Source organism: Euprymna scolopes, chromosome 36, assembly GCF_053919585.1.
Source record: "Euprymna scolopes isolate OS-2025 chromosome 36, ASM5391958v1, whole genome shotgun sequence".
In the NCBI taxonomy this organism is placed as follows: domain Eukaryota; kingdom Metazoa; phylum Mollusca; class Cephalopoda; order Sepiida; family Sepiolidae; genus Euprymna; species Euprymna scolopes.
The window spans coordinates 93,524,999-93,547,498 of NC_136517.1; the positions used below are offsets into that span (position 1 = coordinate 93,524,999).

General features: G+C 34.5%; 1 protein-coding gene across 17 annotated transcripts in view; it reads left to right on the forward strand.

Moving 5' to 3' along the window:
• LOC145260677 (neuroglobin-1-like) overlaps positions 1 to 22,500 on the forward strand; it is a 783,991-nt gene that overhangs the window by 397,977 nt on the left and 363,514 nt on the right. For 5 of the 17 annotated variants that reach the window (XM_080119051.1, XM_080119048.1, XM_080119054.1 and 2 more), the window contains one exon: positions 11,383 to 11,402. The exons of the other annotated variants lie outside the window; for them this stretch is intronic. The gene's annotated coding sequence lies outside the window, so the exon portion shown is untranslated. The remainder of the gene's footprint in view (positions 1 to 11,382; positions 11,403 to 22,500) is intronic. 17 annotated transcript variants of the gene reach the window in all.

The following is a 22,500-nucleotide window of genomic DNA, read 5'->3' on the forward strand; positions in this document are numbered from 1 at the left end:
AAATTCGGATTTGTAAATAAAATAATTATTTTAAAATAATTATACTTTCGCTTATTATAATATTTATATCATTTTATCTCGTCTTATTTCTGAAGTTAACAAAAAAGGAAGTTTCAACTACTTGTAAAAGATATAAATGTTAATCTTAGAAAAACTAAAATTAAAAATAATTAAAATAATATTTCTCCCTCCCCCCCAAAAAAAAATTTAATTTTATACAAACGAACTAATTTCGTGATAAACCCATTTTGTTTGCAATGTGTTCTTTGTTTTATTCAAATTCTCGTTAAATGCGAAATATTTTGGTAAAAAAAAAAAAATCTCTGAAAAAGAGAAAACAGAAAAAAAGTCGTTTTTCATTCCTTTTTTTTTTTAAAAGTCAAAAACTGTTAAAACGCATTTTGTTCCTATATTCGCATTTCGCAATTTTAAGTTTCTACGTTACGTCAGCATCGGTCGGCCATCTTGGCTATTCATATTGCCCTAGAGGTGTATAATATATCATCGGTGTACAACGAGAATATAGAAACAGCATTACTATAGTGCAGCATTTGCGAAGGGATTTTCGACGAATTCGTCTTCTAACGACGACGAAACGATTGGTCAACCACTTCGATTTATCAACGTAGCATCAAAATGGAGACATTCGTGAGTTGAATTACTTTTCAAGAACTTCTCTGTTATTCAAAGGACGTCTTCGAGCCTGCTCTCAGCCTGCCAAGTAAGCAGAACATGTTCAAAAGTAGGGACTAATGAATACAATGAGGTTGTTTGATAGTGCTCGATAACAAGAGCAAAATATTTTTATTATTTATTCGACAGTAAACAGTTACATTTGGTCACTACAAATAGCCATCTGTTTCAGTCAATGAGACTTCGTCAGGCGACCCTGAACCATTCAACGCCATAGAAAGAAAAGAAATTCCTTTCCTTTTTTTCTATGGCGTCGAATGGTATAGGGTGTCCTGACGAAGTCTTGTTGACTGAAACAGATGGCTGTTTGTAGTGACCAAATGTTTACCCTCAAATAAATAATACATATATATATATATATATATATATATATATATATATATATATATATATATATACTACCAAAAGTACCCGTCGTTGACTGGGTTCAAAAACAGCCTACAGAAAATGGACTCTGATTTATGAAAGTATGATAGGTTATGAAAAGGAGGGGTTGTAAAGAGATAGCTTCGAATTTGGGGGTATCAAAACCAAAGCAAAATATGATGAAAGTAAAAATAAAATAGATAAACCCCATAATTTATTATACCATACCTATTCACGCTGAAACACTTATCACAATATTCTGTGGATCTATATTAAAAAACATTGTTAAACTTTGTGACATATTTCCATTCTATGGAGGTCAAGCGCAAACGAATATCCCCTAAATTTTATTATACCATATTTCTTCAAACTGAAACATAATTATCAAACTATACTTACGCAGATAGATATGAAAAGTCTTTATTAAAGTTTGTGCCTATTTCCATTCTATGGAGGCCAGGCGCGAACGCAGACCCCATAATTTTATTATACCATCTCGACTTTGAAGATGTGAGGTGGTATGATGTTGCCCTTACTTGAAACCACACCAAAAACCATAACCGTAGCTAGAAACTTTGTTGAGCTGTGCCCTCAATCGTTGAACCGTCTGGATTTTCATTTTGAGGGTGCTGGTAATGGTCCTGTTGTCAGGCCTTGGATCGGTAGTGAACATGAGTTGTACAACAGTGCATCTCTGACCTCGCCCGTTGAACATGGTGTCACTTTCAGACATGATAGAAGGCTCCTATCGCTCTTGGGATTTGTACACAACTGGCCAACTAGTAGATCGTCTGCAACAAAAACAAAAAAAAAGAAAACCGATTGTCTCACCAGGTTTGAGCAAACTAATCTTTTTGCGAAGTGGATAGAGTGGATAGTCTTTATGGTTCCAGGTGAGCATTATCTGAAGATGGCGGTTTCAATCCTACGCAAGCATGCCAGAAGATTAGTTGGTCAAAACGTAGTTACGCCTAGTTATGGAAGGCGGTAATTACTGGGGATGGTATTTATTTGCTTCCCCACTGAGCAAATTAGGCACAAGGCCGTTTTTTAATGTGGAGAGAGAGGGAGGGGGAAGGGAAAGGGGGATCCCGCTCCCGAGAGGTGGGAAATGGGAGCTGGATAGTAACTGTGGTCGTAGGGTGATCCCTACCTTGACCAAGTTCAGATATGTGGGGTTACCCCCACATATGGTCTTAGCTAGTCATAGCTAGTCTTTGCTTGCAGCACCTGTCGGAACAGATGGTATTTATTTGCTCCCCCACTGAGCAAATTAGGCACAAGGCCGATTTTTAATGTGAGGAGTGAAGGGGAAATGGGGACCAACTCCCCGGGGAGTAGGAGAGTTGGATAATGACAATTGGTATGAAGGGTTGCCCCTACATTGACCAAGGTCTTATATGTGAGGTTGCCCACACATATGGTCTTTGCTTGCAGCACCTGTCGGAACAGATACTACACTTTGATCTTGTCCCCCGTGCCACAGAGGGCGGGGGGACATTTATTTTGGGCGGTAATTACTGGGGATGGTATTTATTTGCTCCCCCACCGAGCAAATTAGGCACAAGGCCAATTTTTAATGTGAGGAGTGAAGGGAGGGGGAAGGGAAAAAGGGGACCAGCTCCCGAGATGTGGGAAATGGGAGCTGGTTAAAGGTCAGGCATGTGGGGTTGCCCCCACATCTGGTCTTTGCTAGTCATAGCTAGTCATAGCTTGCAGCATCTGCCGGAACAGATGGTATTTATTTGCTCCCCCACTGAGCAAATTAGGCACAAGGCCGTTTTTAATGTGAGGTAAAAACCAGCTCCCCTTAAAGTAGGCAAAAAGGGGGCACTCTGGTTACCAAAAATAATAATTGTCCCAGTATAGAGGGTTTCCCCTCCATTGACTGGTACAAATTATCTTAAGTGCAGCATCTGCCGGAATAGATACTACACTTTGATCTTGTCCCCCGTGCCACAGAGGGCGGGGGGACATTTATTTTGGGCGGTAATTACTGGGGATGGTATTTATTTGCTCCCCGACTGAGCAAATTAGGCACAAGGCCGTTTTTAATGTGAGGTAAAAACCAGCTCCCCTAAAAGTAGGCAAAAAGGGGGCACTCTGGTTACCAAAAATAATAATTGTCCCAGTATAGAGGGTTTCCCCTCCATTGACTGGTACAAATTATCGTAAGTGCAGCATCTGCCGGAACAGATACTACACTTTGATCTTGTCCCCCGTGCCACAGAGGGCGGGGGGGACATTTATTTTGGGCGGTAATTACTGGGGATACAGTTTTTAAAAAAAACAGCATCTTTATCCTCTTAGTGGTTAACACCTGAAAAAGGCCATAGGATGAGTTGGCCGAAACATGGTGAAACAACAACTATGAAGATGGGGATAACGGTTCGCTAAAACAAATGAAACTTTCATGAATATAAACAATACAATACGGTTCATATTTTAAACATTGTAACACAGCAAATATAGGCGCTAAGTGATAATCAGTTCTAATGTGACAGTTTTCTAGAGGTTGAAGGTTCAATCAGTGAGGGGTGCCCTTTTCTCTTCCCTTCAACCTCTTTCCTACAGAAGAGACGTTGCGAGACTGTCTTTGCTTTATTCTTATTTCCATGACAAGTGCTCGTCTGAGCTTCAATCTATGGCCCAACCTCGACAAACTTTCACGAAAAACACTCGTCTAGTCAAAACCACTATCAATAATTTCCCACACTCTTTATCTTTGCCTAAACCTAAATGAAGATCCCATGAGCAAGGCTTCTTCCTTAGAACGACACGCCTGTGGAACTCTCTTCCGTTGGCTTGCTTCCCAGATGACTACAATCTGATTGTGTTCAAGTCCAATGTAAACAAGTTATTGATTAACCATACCCCTATGTAATCTAACTTACAAAAATCCCATTACCTATTTTAAAAACGCTATAATCACATTGACTAATGTATACCCATTAACCCTTACCCTCGAGTGGCCTCCTGGCCTTGATAAGTGGTGACTCCTTTATAAAACAAAATCCCAAGTACTAAGAATACAATTACTTAAGAATTCGGTTAGGTTATGGTTGATTAAACGGGAGCAAGCTACGCACGTGGGTTAAATATAACGTTACATTCAAAATTCCATACACATCCCTCAACATAGAGATTCCCAATTTCGATAAGACGCGCTTGTAGAAGGTCGATGGTTACATCGGCTAAATCGTTGTGAGAATACACTCTAACGTAACAACAGTGGCCTTCGGCCAAGATCAAAGTGTAGTATCTGTTCCGGCAGATACTGCAAGTAAAGACCATATGTGGGGGCGACCCCACATATAAGACCTTGGTCAATGTAGGGGCAACCCTTCATACCAATTGTCACTATCCAGCTCCCCTACTCCCCGAGGAGTTGGTCCCCATTTCCCCTTCACTCCTCACATTAAAAATCGGCCATGTGCCTAATTTGCTCGGTGGGGGAGCAAATAAATACCATCTGTTCCGGCAGATACTGCAAGCAAAGACCATATGTGGGGGCAACTCCACATATAAGACCTTGGTCAATGTAGGGGCAACCCTTCATACCAATTGTCACTATCCAGCTCCCTTACTCCCCGGGGAGTTGGTCCCCATTTCCCCTTAACTCCTCACATTAAAAATCGGCCTTGTGCCTAATTTGCTCGGTGGGGGAGCAAATAAATACCATCTGTTCCGGCAGATACTGCAAGCAAAGACCATATGTTGGGGTAATCCCACATATCAGACCTTGCTCAATGTAGGGATCACCCTACAGACCAACAGTTACTATCCAGCTCCCATTTCCCACCTCTCGGGAGCTGGTCCCCCTTTTCCCTCCCCACTCCCTCTCTCTCCACATTAAAAAACGGCCTTGTGCCTAATTTGCTCAGTGGGGAAGCAAATAAATACAATCTGTTCCGGCAGATACTGCAAGCAAAGACCATATGTGTGGTTACCCCCACATATAAGACCTTGGTCAATGTAGGGGAAACCCTTCATACCAACTGTTACTATCCAGCTCCCCTACTTCCCGGGGAGTTGGTCCCCATTTCCCCTTCACTCCTCACTTTAAAAATCGGCCTTGTGCCTAATTTGCTCAATGGGGGAGCAAATAAATACCTCAAAGTGTAGTATCTGTTCTTCAAATGTCGCACTTCAATTTCTTGTTCTCTGTCAGTGGAGGAGAAATCCTTCACGACTGAGACCATTTTTAGTTTTGTTCCTTTTCTCCACGTTAAAAAAACGATCCTGGTGTCTAACTTTGTCCCGTGGGGAGGCATTTTAAATAGGAACAACAGTAGTTGGAATAGTCGAAGTAACGCACATTTCTCTGAATTTTGGACGCAAACGTAATAAACTTTCGATGGAGTTACTTCCCCTTCCAGGCAATAATGCACTTGCATTATTTCTCATTGTTATTTATTTCGATTTTAAATTCAACGTTTTTTTACAAGTGTTTTATCAGCATTTCTTAGATTTCTAGCGATTCTAATTGAGTAAAATAAAAAAAATAAAATCTTACTATTTTTATTTTAAATATAATTAAAAAAAATAGGGTTTGTTTACTGTGCCCTCGGGTACTTCCGGTTACAGCACAGCAAATAACGGAAACAAATTTTACAAGATGCCCAACCCCCATGATATGTACTATACTAGCCTAGGTGCCCGGCGTTGCCCGGGTGTTTGGAGATGTGTGTCGAACAACAAAAAAGAAAGTGGTAGTAGGCAGGAAGAAGGAGGAAAGAACGTAAAAAAAGACGTGACGTCTTTGCTGTTGCGTCTATCGCCAAACCGGGAGTAATCTGGGTTTAAATTAAGGCTAGATAATCGAAAGGAAGGGACGACTTTCGAAAATATCGGCGAAAAAAGCGATCCCTCCCAGTAAAAAAAAGTGCCTAGTTGAGGGAGAAGAAATTAATATTTTTGGCTAATTTTTCGATATTGGTCGTCCGAAGGGTTGAGCTTCAAAACGATATCGATCTCGTGAAAATCTGTCGGCTTTGTTGAAAGTTTTAGGTAGACATACATATATATATATACATTTAAACAGACAGGTGAGACTTATATTATAGACTAGCGGTGGGTACCCGGCGTTGCCTAGATGTTTGGGGGGGATTAAAACAACCCAGTTTTAAAAAAATACGTTGGCCGGGTGATTGGAGGTGTAAACGAAAAAAAATAGTTTTGGTAGGAAGGTAGGCTTGAATCCCGAAGCTTTGAGGCGAAATTGGAAACGAAATGGAAAAAATAACCTTTGACCTAACGATCTCGGCCACGAGGGTAGAGGAAGTGACGTGTCTTAAGTTAATGTTTATAAATGGAAATTGACAAGTGCGAGAAAGTTAAGTCACATGATGTTTGACCTAGTTTTGCGCTGTTTCCCTCGCCGCATCATTTGCTTATTTTATACTGAAAAGCGTAACGAAGACACAGCGATCGAAAAAAATATCTCGAAAATAGCGCGTAAAAGTCGGCCAAATTAAAGATCGCCGCGACTCCCGTTCTTAAGTCGTAAATATTATAATCTAGACAGCATATAAATCGTTTTAAGAAGGTGTGAACCGACCGAGGAGCCCGGTGAAAAAAGCCTTTGGCGGACATACACAAAAATGCACACACACACACACTAACACACTAACACACTAACACGCATTTTCGCTTTTATATATATAGATGGTATTGGAACCAATATATAGTGATGATTTACAAAGTTTAAAAAAAAAATGAAGCGTGCGCCACCATCGAGAATCGAAACCAAAACGTTTAGCTTACGATTTACATTTTCTTTTGACGTTAATTCTTGAACTATGAAGACATGTTCGCTGCAAGGCTAAAAATTAAAACATGAACCAATAGCTATTACGTTACGCATGCATATTCGTATTGCCGTCGTTAGCCCTTCAACTGGCAAATTCCATTTTTTAAATTTTCACTGTTTTGCGCCGATTTTGCAGCTAAAATTTAGATTTAAAAAAAAAAGCTTTAACCCTTCAGGTTTCATTTTATTTCAGCCAAAGTTCTCAAAATTCAAGAGGTCCTAGGTGCTAACACGTGATCTTTTAAATGAGATGCATACGACTTAATTATTGAGCTAGTAAAGAAGTTAAGCATATTGGTTTCCTTTTCTCCAATTGATCAGTTATTGATCAGTTATTGATCAGTTCAATATGTTATATTAGCAAAGATACCCGCCCCTCACACATGACTTTATTGTACGCTCGGGTACCTGCTCCGCAGGAACCCTTGGGTGTTATATGACAAAATATGATCTTAACCTTTTATCTTGACCTTGAAAAATGGTGTGCATCATCCGTAGGTCGGAGACCATCATCATGTCAGGTTTGATCGTGGTTAGTCCAGTGGTGAAACGGCATGAGATTATATATACAAAGGATGTGATCTTGACATTTGACCTTTACCTTGGAAAATGGTGTGCACGATCCCTAGGTGGGGGACCATCATAATGTCATGTTTAGTCATGATCGGTCCAGTGGTGTGGGCTGTAGGAAAGTTGTACACACACAGAGACACACACACGAACGCTACTTTATACACACACACATACATATATATATATATATATATATATATATATATATACAAGGTGTCCCAATAAAATGTTTATACTCTTTAAATGGCCATAAAACCAACATTTATTATAAGAATGAAAAGTTTCATACATCAAAATATTGTGAACAAATATATAAAACAGACAGAAAAGAGGATATCCACTACCACTAATACAGAAAGGTATTGAACTGGCTGAAAAAATTCCAATAGACCAACTAAGAACCCCAAAAGAACACAACAAAGAGCAAATTTTAGCATACGTCTCTACACACAACACAAACAACCCAGAACTATTCACACAGATAACAAAAACTTATCCCCCTCAATCAAAACGACAAACTAAACAACATACTTAAAACAACAAAAATAATAAAAAGCAAACGCCAACCCAAAAACTTAAAACACATCCTAACTTCCTCAAAACTCGTCTCACATACTACAAAAGGGGTTACAAAATGCAACAAACCGCGATGTGGAGTATGTGACATAATAATAGAAAGTAACACATACACATTCAAAAACCCAGCACAAACATTCAAAATAAAAAAGGATGTAAATTGCACCTCCAGAAATGTAGTATATGCACTAAGATGCACAACATGCAACAAATCCTACATAGGCGCCACCTAAAATTTCAGCAATAGAGTGGCCTTACATAAGAGTAACATCAAAATTGCAGATAACAGACACCTCGATGTTTCAAAACACGTACACACAGGCAGTGGAAACAGCTTCAAAATAATGCCAATCTTCCAAACAGACAATTATTTTTATTTACTTACACAGGAAAAAAATCCATCACCAGATTCACTCCTGAACTGAACAGAGCCTAATATCATCACACAAAAACATGAAATGCAAGGTACACTCGCTTGCACATCCATACACATACACATATACACACCCACACATAAATCAGAACCGACACATTAAAACACACACACGTGCGCGCATACAACCACACACAGACATAACACCCCTATCTCTAATACAACACACTGAACCAACCCCTACTTAACCTCGAAACCAACAACACTAGAAAACACCTAGAACCATAGTATAATATCTGTTCCAACACCTGTCAGTGGAGAAGAACCCCTTCATGACTGAAACAACTATCATCTCTTCTATCATCCCCCTCCCATACCTATACCCCCTCCAATTGCCCCCCCCCCACTGGGGAACAAAATCTTCCCCACACTAGGAACCGATCCTGGGTCTGGCCATACCCACATGGGGAGACAAATAAATAGAAACATTAAAAAATCCCCTATACATATTTTAAATACACCCATCTTTCTAAACAAACATAATATAAAGAATACCCGAAAAGACTAAAACGAAAAATCACAATACTAAAATCCAAGAATCCAAAAAATAAATATCAAAATAGAACGAAAGCACCCCTACCCTTATTTCAGAAGAGCTGGTCCCCCCCTCCTCACACATACACATTAGTAACGACCTCGGATCACAGTCACCTTCCTAGGAAGCAAATAACCTCATAATACTATAAATCTGTATACACATTCTCAAACCAATAACAGCAAACACACACACGCACACACACGCACACAAACACGCACACACACGCACACAAACACACACACACACATACACACACACACACACCCATCCCCACCCTAAAGGAAAAGAAAAACACTAGCAGAAAGAGAGAGTGACTACAGCCAGGTCGGCGGCCTCTCGACAAGCCCAATAAAAGAGTAATAAAAATTGAACATGCCAATGAATAATAAACACTTACAAGCCTCCACCCCTTGGAAACACTTCAAATGAACTACGAAAATTGCCATTTTTACATCTCCAACACATTTGAAAATAATTTCTGACGAGGACGCTTCACAGAACGTCTGAAACGCGCGTAAAAACGATTTCAATGACTTAAAAACATTATTACAATGATCCAAACACAATTCTCAATGAAAAACCAAGACACGGAATAATAAAATAATGTTAAAAAATATACATTGTTGGTGACTACTCCCTTATATATATATATATATATATATATATATATATATATATATATATATATATATAATCAAATAGCGTAAGGGAACGATCCTAAAGGTATTTGCAGCTTCTCTTCCAATTTCCAGATTTAATCACGTCAAATCACACTCTATTTTCTTTTTGAGGGATGATTGTTGCTATTTCTTCTGATGAGTTAAGGGCATAATAAATTCACTGATTAAGTAAGTGATTCATTTTATATATACGAAACAGATACTGTTAAGAATTGTAAATGTCAACTGAATTAAAGGAATAAATTATAAGCTGGTCAACATCATAAATTTAGGAATATAGTTTTTTGTCATTTATTCACTATATATATATATATATATATATATATATATATATATATATATATATATATATATATATATATATACACACACACACACACACACACACACACACACACACGGCATAATCACGTTGACACACCGGTTCTCGTCAGATCAAAGAAGTTAAGCAACGTTGAGCCTGGTTAGTATAAGATGAGTGACCATTTGGGAATTCTAGACGCTGTATGTGCTCTCTGCTTATCTCGGCATTGTTTCCAGTCGTCGTGAACCTTCACTGACCACTGGTATTCAACAATGTCGAATCAGGAGTGGTGTGGGTGGAGATTGCGCAACTCTTGCCACAAAAATTTCACGCGCAAGTATCCTTATACTGGGTATCCATAGTCTGTCAATACGGAAGGAAGCCTTTATATATATATATATATATATATATATATATATATATATATATATATATATATATATATATATATATATATATATATATATAAACCACACAATTTGAAATTCATCTAATCCGGTAGAATACACAGCTTAGTGTTGTTTCTACAAGTGACATCACTTGGCGAAATAAAAACCATAGGAAATCTTACTCGCGCCGCGAATACTGTGATTTTGAATATGTTTTTTTACAAAGGAGGCACCTCTTATCAAGGCCAGAGGCCACTCGAGGATAACGTTTAATAAATATACAGTGGTCAATGGGACAATGTCGTAGTAATTGTTAATGGAAAATTGGTAAATTGGATTACTTAAGGGCAATATACATATATTTTTTTACATAGGCATAACCACTTATCAAGGCCCAGAGACCACTCGAGGATAAGGGTTAGGGGTGTACAGTAGTCAATTGGACAATATAGTAAGCGTTATTAGTTGAAATTCGGTATATTTGTTAACTTAAGTGGAACGGCTCATCAAGAACTTGTTTATGTTGGACTTGAAAACAACCATATTGTAGTCAGATGGAAAGCAGAAAGCAGAGGACAATTCCACAGGCGTGCAGTTCTAAGAAAGAAGCTTTGTTCATATTATAGTCAGCCGGAAAGGTTTAGATACAGACAAAAAGTGAAAGGAAATTATTGATAGTGTTTCTCGTGTAAGTTTGGCGAGAGAGGATCATAGATTGAAAATAATGATAAATGTGGTTTAGTCATGGTTTACTTGTATGCCGGGTTGACATTGTTTGGAAAAGTATCCTGTGGAGAGATCCCTTAGACACTGAGGACAGTGGCCATTCAAGTTTCTCATTTTGTATGTTCACATGTTAATTATTTTTTTTAAACTTAATTCCCTTGTCTATTTAAAAAAAATCATAACCAAAATTCCATAACAAAATTCCATAACAAAATTCCATTTCCAAATAATCCAAAAAAAATTTTATACTTCTTTTAATTTATTTATTTATTTATTTAGTTATTTTTTGCAGTTTTCATCAATGGCTTGTACGTAAGTACGTCTTTTTGTCTACCTTGTTTTACCTTATTATAAACCTATTTTGACAAACTAACGTGTTTTCACTGACCATTGTCCGCTGACTTACGTCATAACCAAAATCTTATAATGAAATTACATTTCTAAAATTCCTCATCAAACTGCGTTTCAAAAATTTGTCAACTTTTTTTTATGATGTTTCAAGTCTTTGCCTTTAATTTGTATTTATATTTATTTCTGTTGTGCTTTATTCTATTTGACACATTTATGCTTAAGTTTGAAATAGCATATTCGTCGATAATAGACGCTTATGTGTTATTCAAATAGCATTTCTGATCCGTCCATGAATTAGACCTTTGTTTAAGTTCCTAATAACTTTTCCGACCTACTTTAAAAAACTAACGAGTTTTAATTGACATTGTCCGCTGACTTACGTCATAACATAATGAAAGTATATGTCCAAAATCCTTAATTAATTTTAATAATTCTTTCGACTTTTTATTTTATGTTTTGTTTGGAAATGCCTGATTTTAGAAACAGCATTATATATGCGTCATCACATGCCAATAAAAGGGTCTTCCCGACCCCTGGTCTGTCACGCTTACGTTTGAAGTTGTACTTTTATCGTAAAGTGTACAGCTTTAATAGACGTAACTTGGGAATACATATTTTAGGTGTTTTAACAGAAAGCTCCAGGTAAAATCAGCGTTATTTTATTGATTAATTGATTGATATTGGAATATTTAGATTCGGTTGTATTGGCTAAATGAGGTTCCGATTTGACTTGGAATATTCCTTCAGGGTTATTTGATTTGGACTTAAGAATGTTTCGGGAAAAGTAATCGCTTAACCAGCAGATCAACGTCAATTCCAACTGATCTGTTTTATCGATTCCTGTTCGCAAGGTCTGCTTATATATTTCTTTCTTTCATTCGTTTTTTTTTTTTGCTTGCTTTCCTTTTTGTTTTTATTTTTATTTATTTATTTATTTATTTGCTTTTTGTTTCTTTTGCTCTCTATCTTTCTGTCTTTACTTTTTGTTCCTTTTGTGCTTAATCTTTCTTATTTTCTTTCTTTATTTTCTGTCTTTATTTTTGTACCATATGTGTTTTTTCTTCTTTTTTCTTTCTGTCTTTATTCAACCCCTTAAGAATAAAAAAATACATCAAACCTTTTTTTTTTCATAATCTGTTCCCAATTTTTTCTTCATGTTTTTTTTATTTTTAAGTCCTTTTTTTTTTCTTTCGTCCATATTTCTTTTTTTTTTTCATAATTTCTTCCCACTTTTTTCTTCATGTTTTTTTTATTTTTAAGCCCTTTTTTTTCCTTTCTTTTCCATTTGCTTTCGTTTCTCTTTACCGTCTACTTTTATTTATTTCTTTTTCTATTATTTTTCATATTTTCTCAATTTCTTTTTCTTTGGTCCATCTTTCTTTTTTGTTTTTCATATTTTTTTCTTTTTGTTATTTTTTATTTTAATCTGATTTTAATATTTTTTTCTCTCTTATTGGAATTCAATAGCATAAACTATAGAATTCCCGGTACATGTCTGTCTTTAATGTCTTATAGTAACAGCTTTAATGCGGATAAGACTTTTCTCTCTTTTATCTTCTGTCCTTTGGTACATCACCTATTTTTTTATTTTTAACCTTTCTTTCTCTGTATCATTTCTCTTCCTTTTCTTTATTCATCATTTTTAAGTCCTTTTTTCTTTTTCTTTCGTTTTTCTTTACCGTCTACTTTTATTTATTTCTTTTTGTATTATTTTTCATATTTTCTTTGATCCATCTTTCTTTTTTGTTTTTCATATTTTTTTCCTTTTTGTTATTTTTTATTTTTTTTAATATTTTTTCTCTCTTTATTCTTCTGTCCTTTGTTGCCTCACCTATTTTTTTCGCCTTTTATTTTTAACCTTTCTTTCTATTCCTTTTGTTTATTCATCTATCCCTATCTCTCTTTGTTTTGTTTCTCTGTATTTCTTTCTTTCGTTTGTTTTTTTTTCTTTCTTTCTTCATTTAATCCTTGCATTCTCCCTTCTTTTTTTCCTTACTTTTTTCTTTCTTCCTTTTGTCTTTTATTTTTATATATATATTTTTTATTTTTATATTATATTTTTCCTTATCTTCCTTTCTATCGTTTTTTTCTTTTTCTTCATATATTTTTTACATATCTTCCTCTTTATTCCTTTCTTTTATTCGTCCGTATTTTTATTCGTTCCTTCACAGTTTCTTTCCTATTTTTTTTATTTTCTTTTTCTTTTTTTCTTTTTCTTTTCGTATCCCTTTTTGTTCTTTCTTTCTGTATTCATCTTTTTATTGTCACTATTTTTATTCTTTCTTTCAGAGCTTTTTTCTTTTTCTTTTTTTTTCACTTTTTTCCTTTCGTCTTTTTTCTTTATTTTTTCTTTATCGTTTCTTCTTCATTCATTTTTTCATTCTTTCAGAGTTTAATCTTTTTTTACTTTTTCTTTATCTTTTTCTCTATCCTTTCCTTTTTCTTCATTCATATTTTTTATATTTTTATTTCTTTCTTTACTATGTTTTTTGTCTGTATTTTATTATTCCTTCATGTCGCCTATATATATATATATATATATATATATATATATATATATATATGTCGCCTATATATATATATATATATATATATATATATATATATATATATATATATATGTCGCCTATATATATATATATATATATATATATATATATATATGTCGCCTATATATATATATATATATATATATATATATATGTCGCCTATATATATATATATATATATATATATGTCGCCTATATATATATATATATATATATATATATATATATATGTCGCCTATATATATATATATATATATATATAGATATATATATGTCGCCTATATATATATATATATATATATATATATATGTCGCCTATATATATATATATATATATATATATATATATATGTCGCCTATATATATATATATATATATATATATATATATGTCGCCTATATATATATATATATATATATATAGATATATATATGTCGCCTATATATATATATATATATATATGTCGCCTATATATATATATATATATATATATATATATATATGTCGCCTATATATATATATATATATATATATGTCGCCTATATATATATATATATATATATATATATAGATATATATATGTCGCCTATATATATATATATATATATATATGTCGCCTATATATATATATATATATATATATATATATATATGTCGCCTATATATATATATATATATATATATATATGTCGCCTATATATATATATATATATATATATATATATATATGTCGCCTATATATATATATATATATATATATGTCGCCTATATATATATATATATATATGTCGCCTATATATATATATATATATATGTCGCCTATATATATATATATATATATATATATATATGTCGCCTATATATATATATATATATATATATATATATATATATATGTCGCCTATATATATATATATATATATATATGTCGCCTATATATATATATATATATATATATCGCCTATATATATATATATATATATATATATATATATATATATATATGTCGCCTATATATATATATATATATATATATATATATATATATATATATATGTCATTATGTCTCGGCAGCCGTGTCAAATGCATCTCTTATTTTTCTTTTATTAATATTATTGGAATTTTCTCTCTTTTCCTTGTACATATTTGTGAATTATTCCATGGATTTTAGCCTTTGGATCACTTTGGACCATCTTCCAATTACGTGATTTCCTTGAATTTTACTTGTGCAAATGGAAATTCAATTAACTTTCTTGGATTTATATTTTTGGATTTTACCGTCATTGGATAATTTACCTTTCACCAGACTATCCATTCACGTGTAATCAACTTTTTCTTCACCATATTCCCTCTCTTTCACTTTTTATTATCAAGCAAGATCTTTGACTTACTTGCAGTTTCATCAAATACTTTTGTATGAAAAATCCGATCCCGCATTTTGCTAATTCATACCCTCTGATGGGAAGAGAAAGTATTTCTTCGAAACTCCGCGGATTAAGGACTATCCACTTATCAAGTGTTTCCTTTTCAGATTAAATATGTTTTTAATTCTTTTTCAAAGTGTTTTTAACATGTTTATTAGCTGTTTGCTTTCTTATATATATATATATATATATATATATATATATATATATATATATATATATATATATATATATATATATTGAGTAAAATGATTCTTAATTTGGAATTAAGAATCAGTTTCTTTTTTTAAATTCAAAATTATGTATCATTTTACTCAATAATAAAATAGTTCTAGGATATCTATACTATCTATATAATATATATATATATATTATATAGATAGAAAATATATATATATATATATATATTTATATATATATATAGAAAAATAGTGGCACTTTGCAAACATCGTTTCACATTTGAATTATATATTATAAAAATCAGAAAGTAAAATAACGATGTTTTTTGTTTGTTTTTTATTTCTTTTTTAACAATAAACGACCTTTCGACTTAAAAAATCTTCACCAGATTGTGACTTTTTTTATAAGTCATCTTTTCCGTTGAAGATGAGGATAACAGTCCGCAAATAAATAAATAAGTAAATATAAATATTACTCATCTTATTCTATTCGATCTTCTATTCTATCTTCTATTCTTCTTCTATTCTATCTATATAAATAAAATGAACTCATTTTTCCCCTCCAACTTTGACCTTAATATGATTAAAAAATCATGACATTACATGCAAATGTAATGCGTCCAGACTGTAGCACAGTATCTGAGGTTTGCTATAGGCCTATTACCTCTACAGTTCCTCGACAATGGTACATTCCTATATTTTTTCCGGTGAGAGTCCATTGCCAAAATCGGTTAGATTCAATGGAAGTTGCAACATCTTTTCTCTCTATTAGATTCCTTCTTTCCCCTCTCTCCATTTACACCGCAGCGGATGCGTTCACAAGGAACACTACGAAGAAATACACCGGTTTGGAATCGTATAAGGTTTCTTTTTTTTATCTTTTATTCCATGATTTATGCTTTCTGTTTTTTCCATAATAAAATAGAAATAAAAAAAAATTTAAGCGAAAACGCGATTACTATTATTGTTTTCTTTTTACTTTTTTTTTTCGTTAGTGTAAGACGCAATCTGCGACTATCCGGATTTTACTTCCGGTTTTAACGACTCTAACCGTGAAATCTAACTATGACCTTTATTTATTAGTACTTTCAACTCAAACGCAAGGATATCGTGAATTCACTTGTATTACACTTAAATTAAAATTAAAACAAATTCATTTCGAATTCGAGAAAACAAAAACATTCATTTAGAATTCGAGTGTGATGTGACTACTGAAACCAAACCAAAACAAACTTCACTGCGGAATTGATATTTGACCTAATTCACTTTTTAGTTAATTCATCACGTTTTTTTTTTAATTCGAGTTCGACACCACCTCCCCCCGCTTCAAACTTTTGGGGGATTTTTCAAACACATGGGCACAACCGGACCGTTCGTATTGGATCACGTTCATTTTTTTAATTGTTTTTTTTTTTACACGATGTTTTATTTATGGTTTTAACATTGTTTGTTTTTATAATATTTAAACAGGGGAATGACTTCGCTTTGTTTTCATTTTACCACCACCACCACCCCCCAACCACACACGCCTCTAAAAACCAGGGCAACGCCGGGCAACGCCGGGCAACGCCGGGCAACGCCGGGCAACGCCGGGCAACGCCGGGCCCCCCTCCCCGCTAGTATAAAATAAAATCTCTTTTCCAAACTCACTGGATTTGCCATTAAATAACCCGAAAAGGTTTGACATGCCGTAAAGCAAACGATCAATACAAAATCTTTTTTTCTTTTTCTTTCTTTTTTCTTTCTTTCTTTTTCTTTCTTTCTTTCTTTCTTTCTTTCTTTTTCTTTCTTTCTTTCTTTCTTTTTTCGCATCTCCATCTTTGTTATTCTTTTTTCTTTCTTTTTTCTTTCTTTTTTCTTTCTTTCTTTCTTTTTCTTTCTTTCTTTCTTTCTTTTTCTTTCTTTCTTTCTTTCTTTTTTCGCATCTCCATCTTTGTTATTCTTTTTTCTTTCTTTTTTCTTTCTTTTTTCTTTCTTTCTGTTTTTCTTTCTTTCTTTTTTCTCTTTTACTTTTTTTTTTTTTCTTTCTTTATTCTTTCTTTGTTCTTTCTTTTTTTCGCATCTCCATCTTTGTTTTTCTTTTTTTCTTTGTTTCTTTGTTTCTTTTTTCTTTGTTTCTTTCTTTCTTTTTTCTTTCTTCTTCTTTCTTTGTTTGTTTCTTTCTTTTTTTTCTTTCGTTCTTTCTTTCTTTTTTAGGCATTTCGAAGCCTAATGCTTCTCATCTGATGAGGCTTCGAAATATCCTGGCAGAAAGAGTCCCTTCTATCCCCCAAATTTTGCTTGTATTCCATTATTCAATAAATGATCCATTCTATAACAACCGATATATAGTTTTGTGACTTCATTTCATACTCTTGTCCTATTATATGTATGTATGTATGTATGTATGTATGCATGGATGTATGTATGTAAGGTCATGTCATATGCTATTGGTACCATATAACCCAGTACTACCTGCCTCATGGTCGGGTCACCAGACTTGTTTGGTGAGGAGGGTTGCTAGTCTCCCTGACGAATTAAAAACAAGATCTTCCAAAGGGCGAATGAACACTTTTTAAGGATCAACAGCCAACTAGCACCGTGTGTGTTTGTGTGTAGGTCTGTGTGGGTTGGGGTGGAGAGGGCTCCCGTACGCCGTGGTGAAGGCAACCTTTCTAGAAGCAAATCTCTGATTTAAAAAAAAACATAAAATGGGAGACCAGTACACGCATTAAGCTGGTTTGCAGTTTAACTTGTTGCTGGCTATCTTGCTCTTGCTTGTTGATGGATCTCAACATTTTGAACCGAGAGAGAGAGAAACTTAGCTGTCGTACAAAACTAAGACTCTGTAACATCATCTGTGCATAGATACTCCCTCAGGAATTTGTCTATAAAAATGATCCTGTGACATGGAAAAGTTGTGACGCCTGGTGGTTTGAAATGCTGGACACATGTAATAATTGATCTCAATGACCGTCTTCAGTGTTATGCCTGCTTGAGCGTGTGAATTCACCAGTAGGACAAAAAGTCATTTTTGGGCTCATGGACTTTAAGTGTCTGAGAGAGTGGCACTCGTCTGACAAGACGTTGCAATAATCATGTATGCCTAAAACTTTCGACAGAGGCGACAGATTTTTACGACATCGGTATTGTTTTGACGCTTGACCCTTCGCACGACAAATATAAAAAAATTGGCTAAAATTATTATTTCCTTCACCCTGAACTGACCACTTTTCTATACTGAGGAGGTCGCTTTTTTTTCGCCGATATTTTCGAAAGTCATCCTCTCTTTTTTAATGACTAGCCTTTATTTAAACATTCGCCACTTCTAGTTTGGCGATGGACGCAACGACAAAGACGTCACTTTTTTTGTTTTGTTTTTGTTTTGTTTTGTTTTTTTGTTTTTTTATGTTGTGTTTGTTTTTTTGTTTTTTTTTTGCACATTCTTCCTCCTTCGTGGTACGGGTTCGAGCCTGCCTGCCTGCCTACTTCCATTTTTTTTTTTTTTTTTTGCTCAACACACACACCTCCAAACCCCCGGGCAACGTTTATTCGTGTCATTCGAATACATCGGACTACTGTTCTTATCTTGAGTATCATTTTCACAACCTTTCGGCCGATGTAACCTCCGCCCTTCTTGAGGTGTATCTTGTCAAACTCTGGAAATGTGACGGAATTTCGAACGGAACAATTTATTTATTTTACAGAGGTAGCATGCTCTTGTTCCGTCAGCCATGACTGGATAAAGGTCCGAAGTAATTCACAATTGTATTTTTCGAGCGCCCACACTGAGAATTGAACCCTCAATCTTCAACATTATTCTTCAAAAATCCGTATAAAAACTGTCAACTAGGATCCATGGCGCAGTGCTTTATTTAATTAATTAATAAGACTTACTCAAAATCAATATATATAATCTAATATATAAAAGGTTATATGTCTGTCTGTCTGTCTCCATATTTTCAAACTCTATCTCCTCCGAAATTAAAAGTCTCACAGCAGCGCGAGGGGCCTAAAATGATTGGATTTTTTGTGGAGCGTTTTAATGGGTTACATGCTCACAGTCTTCTGGGACCAGGACGGAGTAGTGATGACAAACTTCCTAGCAAATGGTACCACAATTACAGGAGCCTATTATGCTTCATTTTGAGGAAATTAAGGGAAGCTATCAGGCGGGGCAAGATCAGCAAAGGTACTCTCCTCCTGCAGGACAACGCTCCGGTCCACAAGTCGCATGTCGCCAGATCAGAAGCACGGGCGTATTGTTATGATATCCACTTCCATACTCCCTACTCTCCTGGCCTTGCACCCTCTGATTTTCACCTCTTCCCAGCCATGAAGTTGTTTTTGAAAGAAAGCGTTTCCCAGATGATGCAGCCTTGATTTCCGAAGTCACGTCGTGGTTGGAGGACCAACCTGGGGTGTTCTACGAAAACGTTCTCCAGAGCTGCATCAAACGATGGGAGAAATGCATAACTCTGGGTGGTTCCTATGTAGAGAAAGACTAATAACTGTGCCAAGTTTCGTTTCTCTACTGCTATAGGAAGTGGGTCAGGGGCATTACTTATTGACTTATTGCCCGCCCCTCGTATATATATATATATATATATATATATATATATATATATATATATATATATATATATATATATTTAAAGGAGATTAGAAAAATAGTCTAAAGAGCAAAGTGTATTTTAATGTAATAGTAAAAAAGAGACCCTAAAAATTTTGAAATATGAAGATATTAAAAATGCAACCACCCTATTAAATACAAAAGAGGAACTAATATTCACATGCAGTCATAAACGTTGGTTTAAATTTAATAAATATAAACCACCTAAAATCATTAAAAATTACTTATTAGTAAAAATAGATTACAATTTTTTTATTATTCTGTTATAAATTAAGTTAGACTAATTATCTCCCTTACATTCTTTAATTAATGAAATATGCCTAATTATCCCCCTTACATTATTTAATTATAGAAATAACATTATCTTCCAATTTCTTTCGAATTCTAAACCTTGGCGTCCGTTAATCAAAAGTACGTTAACGGAAATAAATTATTACACAAGCGTTCTTTTTGAAAATTTATCATTTCATAAGCTGAAAAGGCTATAGCAAGCATCTATATGAGTACTTTAACCATAGTTCCTGATTTCAAAAGGCGAAAAATTAAAAGGTAAATATTTGTACGTATATTTTTATGTATATATGTGTATATCTATGTATATGTATATATATGTGTGTACTTTTTCATATATATGCATGTATGTATTTGTGTATGTATGTATGTATAATATTATACTTAAACCAAATTTATATTCATAATTTTACCCTATTTTATTTCTATCCCTAAACCATATTAATTTTCTTATCAAGTTTTAAATCCATACCTTTATTTTATTTTTTTCCAGATATATCTGCCTTACTTTAATGCTAGGTTTATTTATGGTGTCTTTTACATTTAATAAAAACCCTTTCCAATATTTGCTGATGAGGAAACCTTGTTTAATAAAAAACTATATGCAATAATTATTGTCCGTAACTTGATGTCTACCACAATCAAAACATTGTTTTCCGAAACGATCGTACAAATAATTGATTTTGTTGTTGTTCCTTCTTATGAAACGGATTTTTAATTTAATTATAATTTGATTTTTAAATTATCAATCACATTATTAAATATATATATATATAAATATATATATATATATGTATGTATGTATGTATGTATATAAAGGGTAAAAGCAAACACTATCAATAATTCCCCCCACTCTTTATCTGTGTCTAAACCTAAACGTAGATTCCATGAGCAAAGCTTCTTTCTTAGTACTGCACGCCTATGGAATTGTCTTCCGTTTTCCTGATTTCCAGCTGACTACGATATGGTTGTCTTCAAGTCCAATGTAAACAAGTTCTTGATGAGCCGTTCCACTTAAATTAACAAATTTACCGAATTTCCATTACTAACGATTACTATATTGTCCAATTCACTACTGTACACTCTTTAACCCTTATCCTTTTTTTTACATGGAGTTCACCACTTATCAAGGTCACTGGCCACTCGGGGATAAGGGCTATTGTGTGTACAGTAATCAATGGGATAGTGTAGCAATAGTATTGGAGAATTGATAAGGTGTCATTACTTAGGGGGCGGTTCATCAGGAATTTGTTTGTGTTGGACTTGAAGACATCCAGGTTGAAGTCGGTAGGGAAACATGCAAGCGGAACAGAGTTCCACTGGCGTGCAGTTCTAAGAAAGAAGCTTTTTTCATGGAATCAACGTTTTGATTTAGGCACAGATAAGGAGTGGGGAAAATTATTGACGGTGGCTTCAGCTAGTCGAGTGTTTTTTGCAAAAGATTGGCGAGAATGGAGCTCAGACGAGCACTATCCATCGAAATAACGATAGAACAATGAGAGGCTCGCTACGTCTCTTCTGTGGGAAAGAGGTTGCAGGGTAGAGAAAAGGGCATCCCCCACTAAGCCACGGAGTCTATTTTGTACTCTGTCAAGGCAGGATAGGCTGTTTTTAGCAGCTCCCGCCCAGATGTGGCAGCAGTACTCCATCTTTGGACGTACTTGGCTCTTATATAGATAGAGAATTGTATCATTAGTGAGATATCTTCTGGAGCGGTAGAAGGATCCCACCATTTTCCCAGCGACCTTGGCCACAGACTTGATGTATGTGTTCCATTTAAGATCAGGAGTAAGGGTCAAACCCAGAAGCTTATAAAAACATGGGGCCTCCCCTAGACGAGAGCCATCCGTTTCAATTGATGCCAGATGGGGATCAGAGCGTTTATGATGTAGAGATAGGAGCTTGGTGGTGGTATCTGGGCCTTGGTAAATGGTTATGCCTATGTAAAAAAAAAGGAAAGAAAAGCACCAGATAGTCTCGGCAAAGGCTTCTAATCTGCTAGTT